The sequence below is a fragment of the Schistocerca piceifrons genome, chromosome 2, assembly GCF_021461385.2.
Source record: "Schistocerca piceifrons isolate TAMUIC-IGC-003096 chromosome 2, iqSchPice1.1, whole genome shotgun sequence".
Classification (NCBI taxonomy): domain Eukaryota; kingdom Metazoa; phylum Arthropoda; class Insecta; order Orthoptera; family Acrididae; genus Schistocerca; species Schistocerca piceifrons.
In genome coordinates, this window is record NC_060139.1 from 614,690,518 (window position 1) to 614,710,566 (window position 20,049).

The window sequence follows — 20,049 nt, forward strand, 5'->3', positions numbered from 1 at the left end:
TTTTTTCATAAATATTGTCCTGCCGGTATATGCCATTTAATAGTTTCCACAAGATTCTGTCCTCGCTTTTGAAGAAAGATGATTACCGATAGAGGCAGGTCACCATCAGATCAAAAGCGGACCACATAGATTCCGCTAGCCGCAGTCTATGCATCTCTAGTCTATAGCATTCTGGAACACTTTGTTTACATTTGTGAAGTCATATGGCAGAGGTAATCGGTCTACCCCTGGCGGAAGTGGCCCAGTTGTGCTTTGAACCCCTCCCACACCCCAGCGGAACACAGTGTAGTATTATAATGTAAAAATGCCGTCATGCTGGAAGATTCGCAGGAAACAGTTTACGTAACTTTCACAAGCGCCAATTTAGAAGATATTTGCGTAAAAAATCATCACTTTCAAAAATATTTTCCCCTGAATTACATGCGGGCGCTCGCGCACATACACACACGCACACACACACACACACACACACACACACACACACACACACACACATACATACATACAGAGAGAGAGGGACAGAGAGAGAGAGAGAGAGAGAGAGAGAAGGAGAGAAAGAGAGAGAAAAAAAGTGTTCAAACTTACCCGAAAGTTCTGGCTCTTTTTTTTATCACTGTAGTCAGCCAAGGAGGATATCATATCATCAGGAATTACAAAACTGGCATTCTACAGATAGGAGGGTGGAATGTTAGATATCTTAATCGGTCAAATAGACTAGAAAATTAAAATAGGGAAATAGGTAGGCTAAAGTTAGATTTAGTGAGAATTAGTGATATTCCATGGGAGGGGGAACAGAACTTCTTGTCAGGTGAAGGCAGAATCATAAATACAAAATAAAATAGGGGTAATGCAGTACTAGGTTTAATAATAAATAGGAAAATAGGAATGCGGGTGAGCTACTGTGAACAGCACAGTGATTGTAGCCAAAATAGACACGAAGCACATACCCACCACAGTAGTGCAAGTTTATATACCAGCTAGCTCTGCAAATGTTGAAGAGATTGAAGAAATGAATGACTAAGCAAAAGAAATTATTCAGAGAGTTAAGGGAGACGAAAATGTAATAATGATGAGGGACTGGAATTCAATAGTAGGAAAAGGAAGAGAAGAAAAATAGTAGATTAATTTGGACTGGGGGAAAAGAACGAAAGAGGATGCTGCCTGATAGTCTTGTACAAAGCATAATTCAGTCATCGCTTAAACTTGGATTAAGAATCATAAAAGAAGGTTGTGTACGTGGAAGAAACGTGGAGACAATGAAAGGTTTCAGACTGATTATATAATGGTGTGACAGAGATTCAGCAGCCAGGTTTTAAATTGTAAGATGTTTCCAGGGGCAGATGTGTACTCTGACGAACTAGTGTGGATGTGAACTCTACATTAAAACTGAAGAAATTGGAGAAGAGTAGGAAATTAACGAGATTGGACTTGGATAAATTGAAGAAATCAAGGGTTTCCGAGAGTTTCAGAGGAAGTATGAGGTAAAGGTTGACTAGAACAGGGGATAGGAATATAGTAGAAGACGAAGGGGTAGCTTTAAGAGATGAAATAGTGAAGGCAGAAGATGATCAAACAGGTAAAAAGACAAGGCCTAGTAGAAATCCTTGGATAACACAGGAGATATTAAATTTAATTGACTGAAGGAGAAAACATAAGAGTGCAACAAGTGAAGCAGGTGAAAGGGAGTACAAGCATTTAAAAATCAGATTGACAGGAAGTGCAACAGACTAAGCAGGAATGGCTAGAGGACAAATGTAAGGATTTAGAAGTATATTTCACTAGAAGAAAAGTAGATACTGCCGACAGCAAAATTAGAGGCCTTTTGAGGAGAGAGAAGAAGTTTTATGAATATCAAGAACTCAGATGGAGAACCAGTCCGAGCCAAAGAAGGGAAAGCTGAAAGATGGAAGGGATATACAGAAGATGTCTGTAGTACAAGGGAGACGTACTTCAAGGAAATATCATAGGAAGGGAAGTGGACGGAGATGAAGGTGGAATGGGAGATATGATACTGTGATAAGAATTCGGCAGAACTCTGAGAGGCCTAAGACGAAACAAGGCCCCGGGAGTAGACGATATTCCATCAGACCTGCTGGTAGCCTTGATGTATGAGAAAGGCGAAATAAACCTCAGACTTCTAGAAGAATGTAATAATTCTGATTCCAAAGAAAGCAGTTGCCGACTCGATGTGAAAATTACCAAACTATCAGTTTAATAAGTCACAGTTGCAAAATACTAACACGAATTCTTTACATAAGAATGGAAAAACTGGTAGAAGATTATCTGGGGGAAGATCAGTTTCAATTCTGGAGAAATGTAGGAACACGCGGGAAAATATTGACCTGCGACTTATCTGAGAGGGTAGATAAAGGAAAGACAAATCCACCTCTATAGCATTTGTAAATTTAGAGAATGCTTTTGACAATCTTAACTGGAATACTCTCTTCGAAATTCTGAAGGTAGCTGGTGTAAAATACAGGGAGTGAAAGGCTAATTACAACTTGTACAGAAATAAGACGACAGTTATAACAGTTATAATAGCTGAGATGCATAAAAGGGAAACGGTGGTTGAGAAGTGAGTGAGACGTGGTTGTACTCTTTCCCCGATATTATTCGGTCTGTACATTGAACAAGCAGTAAAGAAAAAGTTGGAGTAGGAATTAAAGTTCAGAGAAAACAAATAAGAAACCTTCAGGTCTGCCGATGACAATGTAATTCTGTCAGACACAGCAAAAGATTTGGGAAAACAGAGGAATGGAGAGGACATCGTTTTGAAAGAAGATGAACATCAGCATTAGCAAAACAAAGATAATAGAATGCATTCGAATTAAATCAGGGAATTACATTAGGAAATGAGATGTAAAATGTAGACTGGCAATGCCAAGAAAAGCATATCTGAAGAAGAGAAATTTAATAACATCGAATATAGATTGAAATGTTAGGAAGCCTTTCAGGAAAGTCTTTGTCTGGAATGTAGCCATATATGGAAGTGAAACGTGGATAGTAAACAGTTTAGGCAAGAATACAATAGAAGCCTTTGAAATGTGGTGCTAAAGAAGAATGTTGAAGATTAGGTGTGTAGGTCACGTAACTAAGTCAATCAGAAAGATACAGCAAGGATGTAACATGCAATATTTCAAAGTACATTACATGGTGTTCAAACTACCCAACTACTCTGAATTTTTGTCTCATACTAAAAAGTAATTATCCAAAAAATTACGTAAAGCACCACTTGCGTACATGTAAAGTTCAGTTTCACTACCAAATACAGTGGTAGACGGAGACTCAAATTAATTATTTTGCGGATCTAAATGATTCTTTGATGATCGTCAAATGTTACAAGGCAGGCAGGTAAGCATTGGTAAGACTGAACTGGTTGGCTGAGCGATTTGCTTGTTCCGAGAAGTCTTGCCTCTCTGAAAATTTAATCGGCGAGATAAAGACACATGGTCACTGCCACTGCTCTAACTTACAGCTTAAAGTGCACTTGTCGATGAGTCAACGTTATTCCCACATAAAAAGTTCATCTCTCACCACTCATTCAATTATAGTAGTGTTAAGCGTATTTCAGACATTGAACTTACTATGGAAAATAACAGGCGGATGTTGACTACAAAAGTCTCTCTGAACGCAGTTTGCGGCCCTGTGTCGATGAATTTGTTGTTTTTGTGCACTATAATAAGTGTAGACACTACTGCATGCGTTTTAAGTGTATCATTTTGGAAAAAGGTCTCTTGTATTTACCGAGCAGCTATTAGATATACGAAATCAAACTCATAAGCGTTTTTGAGGAAAAGCTGAGTTCTAGAAACAGAAGTCTGACTACACCAAAAGTTAAAAAGTTCAGAACTTTAATTGTGGAATCGATGTTATTAAACTGGAAACTAGAGTTTAGGTCAAGGAACACATGGATCAAGTCGTTGAGTCTTGATACCTCGGTTCTGTTTCAGAATTAACTAAGATCTTTCTTGTTGAAGCTCTTGAGGGGCTGCCCACTAAGCAATATAGTTGATAAATAATATTTGTTGCTTGAAAAGTTATTCGTTCTGAAAACATGAATGCTTTTTGTTGGCATGCCAAATTACAACAAAAGTCTCTGGCAGGGTGGATTTGTTTCCCTCCCAGTTCCGTCATCTTGCTTCAGTCTGCAAATTACCAATGATCTGGCTCGATTGAATACGTTCACCATTATTTATCTGAGCACTTCATTTATCTAGATAAAATTCAATGTTCTCATGTGCAACTTACCATTGAGTCTTTAATTTTGTTTATGCTGAACTTGTAAACTTCAAGCGAAAATCGATGCTTCTCCAAGCTCCTCTTCAGCGGTTTTATTTTATCAGCATAAGTTTCTGCCTACTCCCTTCGCAGCCAGCCAGAAAACTAATCACTCTACCAGTTCATTCAGGTTACCCTAGTCGAAATCTGTTGACGGGTTGTTGAAGACTATCTACCAATCATGACCGTCACTTTCCTTACAGTAACTAGCCCCTTCTCAAATTTCCCAACTGTTCTTTCCATAAATACATTGCTTGTTTTGGCTTTAACTTTATCGTCTCCACTTTTCTCTTACAACATATGGTACATGCTCCTTCCTCAGTATTTTATCGGTAACACTGCTTCTTGATGGAGTCATTGTCTCTGGAACGTCTTGTGTAGTATCTGTGTGTCTTTGCAAAATCGGTTTTATCCACTTCTTGTCAGGTTTCCCTTCTTTGAATGAAATATTCACGTTCAGCTATGCAACTAGTTCATAGAAACCTATTTGTTGACTTGTACTAACAGGGAATTCATTCTTTTTACTCACCAACATGTACTTGCCTAACCAAGCTTCACATTCTTCACCCAGTATACAGGATTCTTTGTCTTTGGCCTGAATATTTTCCAGAATTTTTATGCATCAGTGTTGTAAATATATAAGAGCTGGGAATTTTGTACACTTTACTAGCACTTGCTGACGGTATCGCATTTTTTCAGCTTCCAAAGCTTGAGGTACTCGATTTTCTTCATACTTGATGATCTTCTTTTACTTTTCTTTCTCATTGTCAACTTAAACTTGGAAACCTGAAGCAAAATGATATGGTTAGCAGGCAAGGCAGTGACAGTTGACAGTTCCAAACAAACACATTCAGAGTTCAAATCGATGTGCCAAAATACAATGGCAGATGTCATCCACTGGATCTTAAATAGTGTTCTATCATTAGAAACTACAATGTATATATGCGTGGGATGTCAGTTACTATTATATATACCGTATAGATTTAGCTACTGGGGTGTGCACCAATGAGCAGGCACAGACGTTAGCAGATTGAACTTGCTCAGTCAAGCTGCAGCTTGTCCTCACAGACAAAAGCGATTAGTTAGCAAATTGACATTTACAAAGCATTCCAGCACGAGAAACTGACAGGGAGTATCTGCTGTAGATGTCAGCTACTGGCTGTGTCATTTAGAGGTGTGTCAGCTACTGGATGTGTCTGTTGCTGAGATGTCCCCTTCTGGGGGCTGTATCAGCTATTAGGGAGGTGTCATCAACTGTGGAAAATGTTAGCTACTGGGATGATGTCAGTTACTCGAGGACGTCAGCTTCTAGGGGTGTCAGTTACTGGGAGATTTTATGATGTGTCAGTTACTTGTATGTCAGCTACTGGATGTGTCTGTTTCTGGGGTGTCCCCTTCTGGGGAATGTGTCAGCTACTGGGGAGGTGTCATCAACTGGGGGAGATGTAAGCAACTGGGAGGATGTCAGCTACTCGGGGATGTCAGCTGCTGGGGGGATGTCAGCTACTGGGGATGTCAGTTACTGGTAGATTTTAACTATTGGAGGTGGTTAGTTGCTGGAGGGGTCAGCTCGTGGAGTGGGGTCGTCTGCTACTAGGGGTGTCAGCGTCCTCCAGGGAAGCTATGAACTACTGGAGAAGATGTGAGCTTCTGGGGAATGTCAGCAACTACATGTCGTCAACTTCTAGGGGTATCAGTTACTGGGGATGACAGAAACTGGGATGCCAGTTACGAGGGTGTCAGCTAATGGATTGTAAACAGTAAAGTGGCACCAGAACCTGTGTTACTTGGCAGCTTATCCCACTGTGCCATGTAACATACTTTATATTGTTATACACACATTCCTGCTTACCCCTAAGTTATCATGCAACATATTTTATAATGTAATCAACCCTTTAATGCTGCATCGAAAATTCAGAGAGTATTCAATTCTACCAGTGACTGCTCAACTCATTACGTCTTCGTTAAATGCAATTTTTGCCTTGTCCCATATCTGGACATAAGTCAGCCCAACGGCCAGCTTGTTATCAAAAGATGCGATTGTGTAAATCATCTAAGGAAATCCTTATGGAAAGATAATGTGTGAAGCCTGGTGCAGACACAAGAACGGGAGAGACATGGGACCTATCGTTCATCTGCAATCTCGCCAGGACAGAACGTTAGTTTAAAATACTGGCAATGGGAGCTCTGATTCGCTCACAACAATTATTTCTTTAGAATACGCACTTTCCCACACATGCCTTCATGTAAGCCATTCGATAGGCCAGGGATACAAACCCGTCATAGGGTGAAAATTTCTGCATTGCTCCCCATGGTTGTGACAACCATGATAGAATCCATGAGAGTAGGATTTTGTTTAACTTATTTACAAAATTATATTGGTGGGAACTCGTAAGGTCTGCTGCAGCTGGCTGTCGAGAAACAGAAACTTGGCAGAAACAGCCAAGTTTCAGAGGGGTAAGGCAGAGGATGCTTGCTTACAGACATCGATGGTTAGACACTTACTGCCAGGTCACCAATGAGGCAAGACTTGCAGTCACACGGAAGCATGTCTCCACATTAGAACTGAGTACTGACAGCATACTGGACTTAGTATTTCCAGCTGTTACTGCCTCTGTCTTCCACATTCATGCTGCATAATAGTGGTAAGATTGTGCCAGCGATGCAATCACTGATTTGAGGGGGACATGAGGTTAGGTAAATTTCATGAAGGATTAATCGCACAGTTTTAGCGCTCACAACCAAATTGTTAGAATGACTGCTTGTTGTAGATAGAAGAACCCCTTCATTAGCACAGCCATGTATTTTCATGCTTGATTCTGCCACCTCTATTTGTTTGCCATCAATAAGATATTTCCAAAGTGCACGTCACTTTTATGGAGAGCTTGAATTTGTCGAATCTTACCTAATATTTTCGAAACCTGGAATCCTCTGATGAGTGTAATCACATTTTTGTTGGTAGTACATTAACTGGAAATAGAAATGAACACCACAACAATAAAAGAATCTCAAGAGTTTAAACTAATGATAAAATATTTGTGCTTTACTAATTTGTCCTTCTTTACAGGGCAGGTTGGTGAATCAAATTACGTCATGGTCCTGGGTTTCATTGTAGAAAATTTGCGGGGATTGTTTTATGTACTTGCGCTTTGTTAGGATTTTATTTTATCTTTTATTTATTTATTTATTTATTTTTGTGGTGCATAAGTTAGGAATCTGGTTATTAGGGGGCAAGAGTTTAAATGTTTGTTACTAGGGGAAAGTGTCTAAATATTTGTGTTGGTATTGGTTATGCCAAGATTAACCTGTGTCTGTGCATGCAGTTTACATAAAATGAGTACCATTGACAGGGAAAACAGAGTCAATCGGTATCTGTACTCTGCCTACTTAACATGGAAATAGAACAAATTTTCAGTTAACAAAGTCGTGAGTCATTACCGACAGACAGAGAATTAAGCAACTTGCAGAATGACGTGGAACAATCCGAAGCTGAGTTGTTGCATGAAGAGAGTGTGACAATATCACAGGCCATGGGAGATTCCGTAGCTGCTGCTTCTGAAAATATGATACAGAATGTTGCTGATAACACACCAAATTCTTCTTCACCGCCGCCTTTTGATGGTAACAGGTGGAACAGAAGAAAATTCTCGTGTGTCATTGGAGCAGCCACATTGTGCAGGTGATAGCAAAGTTGCAGAGGATGCAATGACCAGAGAAGAGAAGGTATAGAAATCATTGAGATACAAAATCCCGATATGTATCGTAATGAGAGGAATGATGGTGAGGGCAGTAACGGGAGACGTGACTGACAGATATCCCCAGCCCGGAAATCACTACCATCTGTATCAGAGAAGCAAAGATGCTGTAGGCTGATATCCAGGTGCTTCGACAGACTCTTATGAAGAGGAAATTAGTATTAGCTACCCCTTAGTTAGCATAGAAATAGGCAGGAGGCTATTACAAAGCATTTTGGACACTGGAAGCCAGGTCGCAGATATGAACAAATGTCTGTACTACATGTGTCACAGGGAGCGGCAATGGCTGATTTTAAAAGTGAAAAACAAGAACATTTGTGGTGTTTACTGTCATCAACAAGTGCGGTTTAAGCTATCAATTAGGTCATCAGTATTGCTCATGCATGTTTTGCAATGTCCCTTGAGTATCTTACTACGCTGACTGGATGTCAACAAGGCAATACTCGTTGGAAGAAGGAGATCTCTGCATCAGCCAGTTCAGTCTTGTCGCTGTATGGCTGCCTGCCTTGTGACTCTTTGCAATCGTGGTAGAGAAATTTAGATACGGGAAATAATTAATTTGAGGGTCCACTGTGTCCTACACTGCATATGCACGTATACAAGTGCTCCTTTCGTAGTTTTTCGATAAATACCTTTGAACTTGGAACAAAACATGTAGAGCGTACAGAGACGTTTGAGCACCATGTAAAGTACTTTGAAATACTGCTATTTACACCCTTTAGCTAATTTTTGTATAAATATATTTTAATATAATGCAAAAAATTCAGAGTGTTCGGATACTTTTGAGTACGGTACAAATATTGGATATTACATCCCTTATGTAATTCTTTAGTTTAGTGCAAAAAAATCCGAGCATTTGAATAGTTTTGAGCAACCTGTGGGGTACTTTGAATCATTGAAAGCTACATCCTTGACAATGCTTTATTTGAATATGGTGCAAAAAAATTCAAAGTGTCCGCTTTATCGCAGTCTCTCGACAGCGAAGGGGAATACTGCCTTTTAATCACAAAAGCGGTAAGTAGGTACAATCAAGGAAGTACAAGGACGAGCATTAGAGAAACGCGACAGTTCATTCTTGCTACAGTAGCAAAATATCATCTGACAAGCTAACTGCTTACAGTACGAGAACAATATTTAGGATTGTAGGCTCCCCCAGGATGAATCTGTACTGGAGGCCCAACTAGGGAAAATAATCTGAAAGTAACTGGAAATAGAAGTACTTTAAAACAGTTTTCGAATTAAAAGCCTACACTACAGCATCTGAGGTTTGTTATTGCTTGTATAAGGTTTTGCAATAAAATTTATAATACAACTAACGTTTTCCCTGTGGCTTCATCCATGTGTGCATCAGACACATACATTGAACACACGTCCTCCTCTCCCTCTCTGTGTCCATCTCTTCCTCCCTCTGTCCACCTCATCCTCCTCCCCACTGTTTGTGTCTCTTCATCTTCTCCTCTCCCTCTCTTTGTCCATTTCTTCCACCCCCTCTCTCTGACCATATCTTCGTCCTCAGCCCTCTTGCCACATCCTCCTTCTTTCTCTCTTTCCATCTCTGCCTCCCCTCTCTTCCTTTTCCAACTGCCGACCACCACTTTACATCTTCCATCTTCTCCTCTTCCCTCACTCCATCCATTTCCCCCTCCCCCTCACTCTGTCCACACCCTCCTCTATCCATCTCAAACTGCCCACAGACATGGGTATTGGTACATGTACCCCTGCAATAAAGTTCCAGAAAGTAGACTGATACCACCTCCACAACAAACACAATACATCAGAGGCTTGAAAATCATTTGTTTTCCCCTGATGTGCAGGCAGCCAAGCAAAACTGGCTGACAAAACAGACCAACAGCAAATGTCTGTCAAGCAGGGCAGTCTACATATTGGGGCACAGAGAATCATTTCTTGCCCCTGACATGCAGTGCTGCACAGTACAGCAGATTCATTGCTAGGCTGACACTGTTCTGACACAACGTCAGTCACACGAGACAGCCTATGCGTCAGGGGCTGGAAAAATCAAGGTTTTTGCCTATATTTCTGCTACTATTACAGTTAGAAAATGATAAACCACACAGAGCTGATACTTGTGACTGCTGCTGTCTCTTGTGCAAAATTTGGTTGAAATCGATCCAGGGGTTTTGGAGATGATCCTGAACATACACACAGAAACTTCACTTATATAGCAGATACACAAACATGGTTACTCGACAAATACAAGATAGCAAAAGGACTGCAACAATTTAGCAAATATTACTGTCAGGTGATAAAGTGGTAGCTTATACAGCTATCTGAAAATTGTTTTTCCCTGTTTTAGTCCACATCTAGCAACATGAAGTAACAAAAAAGGAGAGTGTGAGTCTTGGTTTGAATGAAATGATGTATGGAAGAAGTCAGTTTTCTGAAAAGTAAATGAGTGTGAATCCTGAATGCTTCCTAGTCATGCTGACAAAGTTTTACGAATTTATTTGTAAAAGTATTGACAGTGGAAATTAAAATGTCTTGTGGTGCCTATCCTGCTCTAAGTCGGCCCATTTGGCTACGTGTTTGACTGGGTGCCACTGTGACTTTCACGCGAGTGAGTGTGAGGTTTGAGAAGTGAAGGCTGACTTAATTCATACCCACTAACAATACAGAAATTCAGTGCAATGAACCTATACAAAATAATTCTGACTATGTATTTATGCTTGTAAGAGGACTCGCATGACAATATTAAAAAACTACTTTATTTTACCTTAATATTTCTTTTTTGGTGTGGTGCTAGGCTGCAGCCTAGATAGCCAGCACGTCAGTGTAACCAAGTGTATCAGCAATGCTCAGTCCCAGAGACTCTATGAAATCCTTGTCACAGCACTTCCCAATATCCTGCCATTACTACTGCTGCTGAATGGCAGAAGATAGTCCTCGGTAACTGCCGTTGCTGCCTATTTCCTCAGTTTATAAAAGAGTAGACCAGCACGTGAACCTGATCTGGATCTCACCAACTGCATATACCCTACCATTCTAACACACTGGTACTCTTATTCTGTCATACTGCAATAACTGTGCCTATCTCGCTGAATCTTAGTTACAGGTAGGTCCTCCTTATATTTCCATAGGAAGATATGAGGAATCCCGTCTTAAGTGCGATGTGTGTTCCTGCAATCACGACACCAGAAATGATTCTAGAAGGTTCGAGATGCCCTGTTTAAATTCCGTGATCCCTAAACAGTGGCTATGTTTCTATGGCTCGGCTAATGAAGCACTATGGCAGCATACACTGTTTATGCTGTTTCAAATGGTTCAAATGGCTCTGAGCACTATGGGACTCAACTGCTGAGGTCATTAGTCCCCTAGAACTTAGAACTAGTTAAACCTAACTAACCTAACTGACCCTTAACATAGACAAATGTAATGTATTGCGAATACATAGAAAGAAGGATCCTTTATTGTATGATTATATGATAGCGGAACAAACACTGGTAGCAGTTACTTCTGTAAAATATCTGGGAGTATGCGTGCGGAACGATTTGAAGTGGAATGATCATACAAAATTAATTGTTGGTAAGGCGGGTACCAGGTTGAGATTCATTGGGAGAGTGCTTAGAAAATGTAGTCCATCAACAAAGGAGGTGGCTTACAAAACACTCGTTCGACCTATACTTGAGTATTGCTCATCAGTGTGGGATCCGTACCAGATCGGTCTGACGGAGGAGATAGAGAAGATCCAAAGAAGAGCGGCGCGTTTCGTCACAGGGTTATTTGGTAACCGTGATAGCGTTACGGAGGTGTTTAATAAACTCAAGTGCAGACTCTGCAAGAGAGGCGCTCTGCATCGCGGTGTAGCTTGCTCGCCAGGTTTCGAGAGGGTGCGTTTCTGGATGAGGTATCGAATATATTGCTTCCCCCTACTTATACCTCCCGAGGAGATCACGAATGTAAAATTAGAGAGATTAGAGCGCGCACGGAGGCTTTCAGACAGTCGTTCTTCCCGCGAACCATACGCGACTGGAACAGGAAAGGGAGGTAATGACAGTGGTACGTAAAGTGCCCTCCGCCACACACCGTTGCGGAGTATAAATGTAGATGTAGATGTAGATCACAAACATCCATGCGCAAGGCAGGATTCGAACCTGCGACCGTGGCGGTCCTGCGGTTCCAGACTGCAGCGCCTTTAACCGCACGGCCACTTCGGCCGGCTTATGCTGATTCAACTAGGGACTGCCTTACCCACCATTTGGTCATATCTTAGAACATGATGATTCATATTGTTGCTCAAAATGGTTCTGAGTACTACGGGACTTAACATTTGAGGTCATCAGTCCCCTACAACTTAGAACTACTTAAACCTAACTAACCTAAGGACATCACACACATCCATGTCCGAGGCAGAATTCGAACCTGCGACCGTAGCGGTCGCGCGGTTCCGGACTGAAATGCCTAGAATCGCTCGGCCACCACTGGCCGGCTATTGCTGCTCAAGAGAATGTGTATACCCTTTAGTTGGCCTGTCAGCTGCCTCTTTTCTTCTGTTAATTCACACCCATTTTGTATGATAATATATTCCTCAACATACAGGGTGCTTTAATTTCTTACTATGTGCTCTTAGGGGCTGTAAGCGGATCTAAATAGATAAAAGTTTTGATAAGGAACCCAAATTCGGGTATGCATCGTTTGGTTATAAAATAAGTTTGAATATCGGATCACTTTCCAGTTTCCCGCCTCACGAAACGAGGAAAAGAGCGTCATCGTCAGTCCTTGTATTTATGGCATCACACGGCACTTTCGTCCGACTACACAAATGGCTACAAGAATCTGGGAGGGACGTTCTACGTCAGGTAGGAGAGAACACGACAACGACTAGATGAAACGTTGTCCACTCCAAGGGCCCCTGCAGAGCACATAGGAAAGAAGCTCACTGATTCCACTGTGAAGCGGGAGATTTCGAAGCGATCCTATCTTCAGACACACTTTACATCCAGAGGAGACATTATCTGCAAAGTACACTCTACAACCCTCAGAAACCTGTAATATGAATTGTGAAACACTTTGTGTACGCGACACGTTTCAGTTAATCCCTTCCTACGTAGGAGGGTTATCGTCATCGCGTAAGATATTTGACAACTTATTTTGACCTCTCAGCATTGATTTCTCGCACTGCGAAGACATATTAAAGTTTGTTGATGCGAATCTTCAATAGTTCACCCTAACTAAGCGGACGTAGAACGTGTCTCCTCTCCTCCTTTAATTTTGACTGTGCAGTTTCTTGTTAGGCCTAATTCTTTACTTTCTGCAGTAGGGCCCATAAGCTGCCGGGAAATTTTGAGGTCTCTGAGCAAATTATCTCAGATATTCCTTCAGGTATTTGTTTAGAAGTTTGGAGGGATGTGTTGTGGAAAGCTAATCACAGTTCTAAAATACCTATGAGATTAACTTTGGATGAAAAAATTTAAGATTTGCGAATCATCTTAAAAGAGGAGACTGGTGAAGTATTATTTGTTTATTCATTTATTTTTAATTAATGTTTCATTCGTAAGGGTCATTTGGCAACAACATCAAATGACCTGTGAGCAGACCACTGTGTTGATGGAATAAGAACTAAACACATTAAACAATAATAATGGTATAATAATAATAACAGTAGTAAAGTAAACGTAAACACCACTGACGAATTAGGCCTTAGGCCTTCCCCGACTAGTCGACTACTTGCTACAAGACAGTACGAGGAGCGATCCATGATCGTGGGAAATGTGATCGGCATGTCGCAGCCATTATTTTCAGCAGAATAATGCTGATGATGCTTCTTTGTTCAAGCACCTCCTCATTTGGTGCCAGCTGCAGGTCCAGCCAGAGAGGGACCAAAAGTAAAAAGAACACCTTGGAGACAGCAGCTTTGCAGGACGCATCAAGAATAATGTAGGCAGCCATAAGATTTAAAAATAATTTCATATAACAGCCTTAAGATAATGAAAGATAAAGTTAATATAACATCTTTACAGAAGAAACAGGTGACAATAATGAAACAAGAGTGTATTATTTGTATATGGATTGATCTATCTGTTGTCTCATTACTTAGTGTAGGTTGCAAGTGCAGGTCTAATCGAAATGAATTTCGCTGAAAAAATTCTAGGTACTGAATTTGTTCTTGAAGTTGTACTGGTAACAAAAAATTGTGTGAATACAACTGACTGTGATGCTCAGACCTCAGTGTTTTTTATAAAAATCTGTAACTGTTTTACTAAAAAACTACTGTATACTTAAAAATGCCCCAGATGTTTCTAACAGTTCATTCACACGAAAATAAGACATATTTTCAAAGACATCAGCAGATTTCTTCACAAATTTGCTACTCATGCTGTATACGCTACGCACGAAATTAATTGCAGTGACGCATTCTTAATTGTTTTTGGCTCATTTCTACATGAAGAACTATTTATGTTTTCTGTGTTGACCAACCCCATTCAAGCATCAACTCAAAAATCGCTTGTTTTACGAACTACAGAATTCTTTTGTCGTTGGCTGCTTCATATTACTATCGTTGCTTGGTTGTGATGTCACGATATGGTTTTTTGGTCTTGTCTCTAGGTGGTGATGTCTGCATAGACCATAAATAACATAGACTACACAAGCCACTATCTTTGTCGTGTTGGAGTTTGAAACTAACATTCAAGTCACGTAATTCGGGGCAGAAAGCCGAATTTCCACCATTGCGAGATATATGAAGTGGGGTTGACAGCTAAAGTTTCTTTCATTTACAACTGATATCAAGCACCGATTTTAACAATGAAACAACCTTCCTTATTGCTACTACGCAACTAGTGGACCAGTTAACCTAATTTCTCCGAAATTCCGAATGTTTATGGTTTTTATATGTGGCCAGTTGAAACGTACCGACAGTTCTGTTTACAAGCAACTCAATCACAGTTCTTCAGCGAAAACTTTTGTTGTTGTTGCAGTGTGAGTCTTTAAGATCACGGCTTCCATAGGAGTAGAAGACGAAATATCAATTTGGCAGACAGCATTATTTTTCTGACGATCCTCAATAATACATCTGAAATGTTTTGTTATGCTGTTATCAGAAATGAAATCGTTTTGTATCCATAATGTCTGGTTTTTACATAAAGTAAACATTTATATCTTACGACTTTTGATTCATCCAGAACAGATACTGAAACAATATGTGTCATGATATATTAGAAAACGTTGATTATAGAGAAAACCCCTGTAGTTAGTTAGATATTAACGTTCTGTCAACTTAAAACGTTTCGTCTTTCTTCGAGTTTTACTCCTAAGGACCAACATACTTCCGAAATTTCAACTCACGGAAATATCTTTTCAAGAATACTACACTTTTACAATGACGTTTTTGTCTGTGTCTAATCCGCAGGGAGCAAAACACACTTGTCCGAGTAGGTACGCTTCTATAGCGAGGCACAAAATCTGACCTGAGACAAAAGCCCATCAAGAAAGAGAACCTTCAGGGATGTAGAATGAGTCAAGACTACATCAAAAAAGACAAAGAACTTGATCTGTAGCTGCATTAACATTAATGTACCTACTATTGTTTTGATTCTTATTATTCATGTCGACACGAGATAGGTTTAACGAAGCAAATTAAAAAGGAAGTTGCTACTTTGAAAGAAGACGCTGCCTCCACAGTTGCACTAAACAGGTTTATCACCTACTGGTAGCTTGATGTATATTTGACTACACCTATTTTTATCAAAGAAAATAGTTGCTTCCATCTGTAAATTACTGTTTGACGTATAGATTTACAACAAACACTTTTATCTGCTATAATTTGTATAAAGAGTGGCTAATTAAGTGAATTTTTCTTTTGAATTGGTAGAAAAACCCTATTTCTTGTTTGGTATTAAATGGCAGCTTGTTGAATACCGTTTCTTCGCAACAGAATCCGTAACTCCACTCTCAATAGAGGACTAAAAGCCAAAGAGTACACGCAGAACAATTTGTGTCTCTTGTATTGTGGCAGTATACATCACAGTCCAGCTAAAGATAGTTTTTGTTTGCCGCAAGAAAAACCGTTAAGGATTACTTGTATTGGGAAGTACATGAAGAATTCAAGGCTCTTAAAAAGCATTCTGCACAGTTTATGGTCATTTGTGTTAAACACAGGCTGTTTACCTATCATCATCGGTTCCATAGTAATGCATTAACTTCTTTAGGATCTGCAACAGGCTCTATGATACGTGTTAGGAAATAAACGTTACCACCTTTTCTGGAAAGTAGTCACTGACAAATGCTTCCTGATAACTGAAACTTTACTCTTCCTGGGGTGGTGCCAAAACGTTCAGCAGATTCCTCAGGACAGTGATGAACACAACAGAAAAATGAAAGTGCTGTTGGTAATAATACGAGCACTTACTTTATGAACATTGGTGACACAGAAAAACAGCATTTATACAAAATTTATATCCTTGTACTATGGATATTTAATACTGTACTTTATCCCTTAACACAGGTCTCTTAGAAACAACTTTATTTCAATTTTGCTGCCGTGGAAATTCTGTATGAGGGGGAAGAAGGAGAAATAGGTTAGTCATCTTAAAATTTAAGTTGAAGTGTTATGGCATGTAAATTTGGAAACTGGTATTCTGAGATACACAGTTGAACACATATAAGCCATTAATTTCTCACTTGCAGCAACGGAGTTTAAGAAAAACAGAGTGAAAATTTAGACTATTGCACTCAACTTAATTTCTTTCATATAAGCAAACAAAATCTACAGCTCAGCTGTGGGTGACTTGACTTCTGCAGCTGCCACCACATATGCTTGTAATTCTATTCTCAAGACAAACATAAAATCACTTGCTATAAAACAAAATTATTTTTGTGTGGAAATTCCTAATCAGAGCATGGTGTAACTTCTCACTGTTGAGTCTTACTTCATGACGCAACCTTATTTTAAAATACTCAGCTTTCCATTTCCGTCGATGAATGTAATTATCAAGGGGAGGACTGTTTGAAATATGTTTATTCAGCTGAAAGAAACTTCACTCCTTATATCCTGCAAAGCCGAGATAACTAACTTCTTCAAAGGGTTTTTCACATTAAAAAAAGACTTTTGTCTAATACTATTCTGGGCTATTTTGCACAGATAAATATGATCATTGGACTCAATAGAGAAGCTACCTCTGCCTTGTCCATTCAAGATACCTGTACTAAAAACATTAGAACATGGCGAAATTTGCCAAAAGCGGCACACCAGATTTTTGTTCAGTTTCCTAGCCAAATACAAATTGTTAAAAACTGTACGGGGTATGAGGTCATAGTCGTTATTTATTACAGGGCTATTACAAATGATTGAAGCGATTTCATAAATTCACTGTAGCTCCATTCATTGACATATGGTCACGACACACTACAGATACGTAGAAAAACTCATAAAGTTTTGTTCGGCTGAAGCCTCACTTCAGGTTTCTACCGCCAGAGCGCTCGAGAGCGCAGTGAGACAAAATGGAGATAGGAGCCGAGAAAGCGTATGTCGTGCACTCACATCAGTCAGTCATAACAGTGCAACGACACTTCAGGACGAAGTTCAACAAAGATCCACCAACTGCTAACTCCATTCGGCGATGGTATGCGCAGTTTAAAGCTTCTGGATGCCTCTGTAAGGGGAAATGAACGGGTCGGCCTGCAGTGAGCGAAGAAACGGTTGAACGCGTGCGGGCAAGTTTCACGCGTAGCCCGCGGAAGTCGACGAATAAAGCAAGCAGGGAGCTAAACGTACCACAGCCGACGGTTTGGAAAATCTTACGGAAAAGGCTAAAGCAGAAGCCTTACCGTTTACAATTGCTACAAGCCCTGGCACCCGATGACAAAGTCAAACGCTTTGAATTTTCGGCGCGGTTGCAACAGCTCATGGAAGAGGATGCGTTCAGTGCAAAACTTGTTTTCAGTGATGAAGCAACATTTTTTCTTAATGGTGAAGTGAACAGACACAATGTGCGAATCTGGGCGGTAGAGAATCCTCACGCATTCGTGCAGCAAATTCGCAATTCACCAAAAGTTAACGTTTTGTGCAATCTCACGGTTTAAAGTTTACGGCCCCTTTTTCTTCTGCGAAAAAAACGTTGCAGGACACGTGTGTCTGGACATGCTGGAAAATTGGCTCATGCCACAACTGTAAACCGACAGCACCGACTTCATCTTTCAACAGGATGGTGCTCCACCGCACTTCCATCATGATGTTCGGCATTTCTTAAACAGGAGATTGGAAAACCGATGGATCGGTCGTGGTGGAGATCATTTTCAGCAATTCATGTCATGGCCTCCACGCCCTCCCGACTTAACCCCATGCGATTTCTGTCTGTGGGGTTATGTGAAAGATTCAGTGTTTAAACCTCCTCTACTAAGAAACGTGCCAGAACTGCGAGCTCGCATCAACGATGCTTCCGAACTCATTGATGGGGACATGCTGCGCCGAGTGTGGGAGGAACTTGATTATCGGCTTTATGTCTGCCGAATCACTAAAGGGGCACATATCGAACATTTGTGAATGCCTAAAAAAACTTTCTGAGTTTTTGTATGTGTGTGCAAAGCATTGTGAAAATATCTCAAATAATAAAGTTATTGTAGAGCTGTGAAATCACTTCAATCATTTGTAATAACCCTGTACAATGACGGAGCAATTAGCACTAGTGGATGTACCAATCTGAACGTGTACCAGAAATCCCCTGAAAAAAGCTTCAGACTGCTACATCGATATTCTACTCCTCCAAGACTTCTCACAGCACTGAATAACACTTCCAGCTGTTCTTGACTGAGTTTATATTTCAGTAAGAAAGTCTGCTTCTGACATACACAGCTAAATTAATTACATCTACAAAATCAGTTCTTGTCGAGTGAACCATTAAAGTTCCCTCAGGAATTTCTTTTAATGTAAACTGCCAACTTTTGCTGGCTTTACCATACCGGTGACACTACAGGTGGGTGGCAAAAGTCATAAAATATAAGGGCTTATTTTGTGCAAAAACCTGACAATATGGATACAAACGGACTTCATTTCTTGTAAAAGCACGACAAAACCTTAATGCGTTTGATTGAGGAATTGTCAGAAAAGTAATGCTGCATGTCGAATTGAAATTTTTTCTTCTGCTCCTATGAAAGCTGTGAATTTAAAGACTCACATTGGAACAATAACAGGTAGTCGCTAAAGAACTGTAATTCTGTTGCTTGTAAACAGAACGGTCACAACGTTTCACCTGGCCGCACGTGAAAATGATAACCATTGCATTAACATTAGGAATTTCGGAGAAATTAGGTTAACTGTCCTACTAGATAATAGGCTAATAGAAACAAGGCAAAAGTTTTATTGTTAAAATCAATGCTTGATTTCAGTTAGAAATAGAAAATTGTACTGTAACCTACACTCCACCCAGCGCGTAATAATAGAATTCAGCTTCCTGCCCCGAATCACGTGATGTAGTGCAATGACATTATGTGCAGTTTACATTAGTCTGTGGTTGCCTGCGGGCCTCAATGGCGGCCTGTTATTAAATGTTGTCTGTGGTTGTCTTAGTTACTATTGTAATCGATGATGTTTGCAAACTATGTTGTTTATTCCAAATTTGTCTTGATTTACGATGCTATGGTGAGAGAAAAGCTTAAATTTTCGAAAGAGGAAATAGTAGCGATTATATTTTTATTTCTTTTTTCTCGCAAATATTTGACTGTTGTGTATTTGGCACGATTTCCAGGGGTAAGTTTAATCAAGAACTTAGAGCACAAGTTAAATTGTTGCAAGTGAAACAATTCGCGATTGTAATTATCATACTGCGTCTTACAGTTATTAGGATCGTTTTCTAATGTGGCAAGTTTGCTGAGGCTGAGGTTACCTAGGAACGTTAGTGCATTGCAGGAAATCGTAGTCAGTGAAACGGGTAGTAATGTTATTTATAATTTTGGTTTTTACAAAAATTTGGCTCTTTTTTTTCTAATGTGATGTCGTTGAGGCACTGTGTATATGAAATCGATTGTTTTTATAGTGGTCGTGTTGTTGTTACCTGGTGGTGGCTGT